The following is a 3,964-nucleotide window of genomic DNA, read 5'->3' on the forward strand; positions in this document are numbered from 1 at the left end:
AGATGGAGCCATAGCCCAGGTTAGCCCACGTCCATGCAGTCACCATGAGACTTGAACCCGAGCTCAGGCTCCACCCATGACTGACTCTGCCCGCTGACAGACAGTTACTGATGTTCAGCCCCAGCCCAGAACAGCCTCTCTGACAGGAGCAGGGGCCTGGACCATGAAAGGCCTGGGAACAATTGCCAGGAGCATGCCCCAAGCAGAGCTCAAGCCAGACACTTCCAAAATACGCCTCACCAACTTCAGGGTAGCCTGAGTCCATCCAGTCACCTGGAGACTTGTGCTGTAGTCTAGGCTGCCCCAGGACTGTCTCCATCCACCGGCAGCTCCCACAGGAGCTCAGGTTTGGCCAGGAGGAAGTCTGTCTACTGGCACACACGCACCAGTCTCAAAAACCTGAGCAAAAGAAGGAACCCAGTGTAGACCTGGGTCCCTCCCACCACCAGCAGACCCCTGGGACCAACTCTGCTCACCTCCAGACACCCACTGGGTCTTAGACCAGACCTTGACTAGCATCAAGGACCTGAGCGAGAGTGGGAGCAAAGGATAAGCCCTGGTTCTTGCTGCCACCTACAGACCCCCTCCTGAGTTCAGACTCCACCCAGATCCACCTTGCAGGCCTGCATGGCAGCCCAGGCCCAGGAGAGCCCGGGGTCCAAACCACCACCGTGAGACTCCGACCAGATCGCAGGCTCAACCCAGGCCTGCCTCCTCTTACCAACCGCTCCCTCCAGAATTCAGGCGTGACCCAGGACCGCTTCTGTCCACCAACAGACACCCAATGGGGCTCAGCCCAGGCCCACAACAGCCTTGACAAACTGAATGGGAACCAGAACACAGGGTAAACATGGGTCGTTCCTGCAACTGGCAGACCCTGCAAAATCTTAGGATCGACCCAGACCTGCCTTGCCAATGTGCACAGGAGCCTAGGCACAGGTTAGGCCCGAGTTCATCCTGCCACCCCCAAACCCCCACCAGAGCTCAGGCTCGGCCAAGGACTGACTGTCCACTGGCAGACCCACTCTGGAGCTCACAGGAAGCCCAGATCTCATTGATCTCGGCAGAAGCCATCACCCACATTAGGCTAGGTTCCATCCCACCAGCCAGCAGAGCCACACTGGAGTTCAAGCTCTATTCACATAGGCCTTTCCGACATGCACCGGAGCCCAGGCACAGGGTAGTACCTGTTTCATCGCCAGACCCCCTATTGGAGCTCAAGATCAGACCAAGACTGAATCTACCCAGTAGCAAACCCCTCTGGAACTTAGGCTCAGCCCAGATCAGACTGCCAGACCTGCATGAGAGGTGAAGCCCAAGGTAGCTTATCTGCATCCAGTCACAGCAGACCCCCTCAGTAGCTCAGGCTCAGCCCAGGACTGACTCCACCCACCTGCAGACACCTGGCAGAGATCAGCCTCAGCCCAGGTCAGCCTTGCTGACAAGACTGGGACCCTGGCCAAGGTAAGCCTGGCTCCATCCTACCATCAGCCAACCCCCACCAGAGCTCAAGAGAGACCCAGGAATGCCTCCTCCCACAGGCAGACACCTTCTGGAGCTCAGGCTCAGTTCAGATCAGCCTAATCCACTCCATGGGTGGCTGATCAAGGATAGGCACAGTTCCATCCAGCTACTGTCTGACCCCTGCTGGAGATTAGACTCAGGATTAGATCACCTCCACATTTCTGTCACATGCCTGCCAGAGCTCATGCCTGGGCCAAGAGTGCCTCTGCTCACTAGCAGACACCTGCTGAAGCTTGGACTCAGCTCAGATTATCATATTACACCTGAAGGAATCCAGAACCAGGGTAGGCCTGGGTTCATCCTGCCACTTCTAGATAGCCACTGGAGCTTTGGCTTGGCTCAGGATTGCCTCCTCTACCTGTGCAGGAACCCTAGTAAGGGTAGGATTGGTTCCATCCCTACCACCAGCACACCTCCAATGGAGCTAAAGCTCTATCCTGGTTGTACCTGCCACAACCTGATATCTGTAGTTTTTTGGCTTGGCGAAGGACTGCCTCCTCTCATCACCAGACTTCTTTGGGAGGTCAGGATTGCCAAGATCTGCCATGACAATCTGAGGTGGGAGCTTGGGAACACTGTAGTCCCAGGTCGATCCCGCCACCAGCATGTCTGCTAGAGCTCAGGGTTGGCCCAGTTCCACCTTGCCTACCTGCACTGGGGCCACAGCTCAGTATAGGCCTGGGTCCATCCCGCCACCAGTTGATCCCAGTCTGAGCTCAAGCTCTGGCCGGGAGAGCATCTGTCCACAGGGAGACCCTGTCGGAGTGGTGGGAAAAAAAAAAAAAAAAAATGATTTCAATTGGAAATTTCGAAGAAGAACTAGAATTCCCAAACTGGCAAAGAGATCTCTGCAAGAGACAAAACTTTTGCCAGTTACTAGAAGAAAACGTTATTTTAGTGCTGTTACTATGGGTGTCTGCAAAGCTCACAAGAGCTTAATTACATACAGGACTCATATGAGTCAATTAAGAAAAACACAGAGGACAAAAAAATCGAAAAAGCTAAATATAGGCTGTTTATAAAAGATGACATACCAAAAACTGAGATGACTTTTCATGCCAACAATACAGTGTTCCAAAGAAAACAAAAGTACATGTGTATTTTTCTCAAGCAAATACAAAGAATAGAGAGAATGAGAAACATAAAGTCAACAGTGTTGAAAAATGAAATTATCACGCTCTTTTAATTGCAACACAAAATTGTCATAACTCTTCTGCAGAAAAGTTTCAGAAAATAGGCGGCGATGTCTGACCGGGCCAGGCAGGCGGGGCGCCGCCCGAAGGGAGCGGCGGAGAGCTGGGCTGCGGGCGCCACAGCTGCACTGCCCACGTAGCCCTGCAGCCAGCTCTGGGAGGAACCTCCTTCCTGCAGCGCGTGTCTGGCTGAGCTGGGCGGGCGCGCCAGGACCACCCAGCGATGCTGAGGCTGCCTGTGTAGCGAGCGCCCAGTGCGCTGCGGAAAAAGAATTGAACACGCCAACAAATGCTAGATGCCTGTGAGCTCCTCTGGAAAGGCAGAGTGGAGGGCTCTGAGTACCCGCTCGTTGCCCTTGGTCTTGGCGCTGCCCCTGCTGCTCAAGGTCCACCATGGAGACGCTGTCCCAGGATTCTCTGCTGGAATGTCAGATCTGCTTCAACTACTACAGCCCCAGGCGGAGGCCCAAGCTGCTGGATTGCAAGCACGCCTGCTGTTCAGTGTGCCTCCAGCAGATGAGGACTAGCCAGAAGGACGTGAGGTGCCCCTGGTGCCAGGGCATCAGCAAGCTGCCCCCTAGCTTCTCCTTGTCGCAGCTACCTGATGACCCCGAGGTCCTGGCCGTCATCGCCATTCCTCCGAGCACACGCCGGTCTTCATTAAACTTCCTATCAATGGGTGCTACATACTGCCCTTGCCCATCTCCAAGGAGCGCACACTGCTACCAGGAGACATTGGCTGCCGCCTGCTCCCCGGGAGCCAGCAGAAGTCCATCACAGTGGTGACCATCACTGCGGAACAGCAGCCGCTGCAAGGCGGGGCTCCGTAGGAGGCAGTGGCCAAGGAGCTAGACAGGCGGGGCGTGGTGAAAAGCTCCACCTGGTCAGGCGTGTGCACTGTCATCTTGGTAGCCTGTGTCTTGGTCTTCATCCTGGGCATCGTGCTCCACAACATGTCTTGCATTTTTAAGCGCTTCACTGTGATATCCTGTGGCTGAGGCGGGGTACAGGGAAGGCTCTTGTGGGTACCAACTTAGGGGTTGAGTAGGTGTTGGTGACGGGATCTTAGCGAGATAATGGGGGGTGACACTGACCATTTGGTGCTGAGCGCTGGCCTTTGGGTTGCCACTTGATTCACAGATGCCTTGAAGACAGATGCCAAGGGAGGAAGGTGAGGTCTCTACGAGATGCCAGGTGAATTGTTCTGAGTGTGGATGCCAACAGCTTTGAAGATGATTGCATGCATC

General features: G+C 54.9%; 1 pseudogene; it reads left to right on the forward strand.

Annotated features, from left to right (window-relative positions):
* Window positions 1-3,110: 3,110 nt before the first annotated feature.
* Window positions 3,111-3,715, forward strand: LOC143639809 (E3 ubiquitin-protein ligase RNF152-like; annotated as a pseudogene).
* Window positions 3,716-3,964: the final 249 nt, after the last annotated feature.

The sequence above is a fragment of the Callospermophilus lateralis genome, chromosome Y (assembly GCF_048772815.1).
Source record: "Callospermophilus lateralis isolate mCalLat2 chromosome Y, mCalLat2.hap1, whole genome shotgun sequence".
NCBI classification, from domain to species: domain Eukaryota; kingdom Metazoa; phylum Chordata; class Mammalia; order Rodentia; family Sciuridae; genus Callospermophilus; species Callospermophilus lateralis.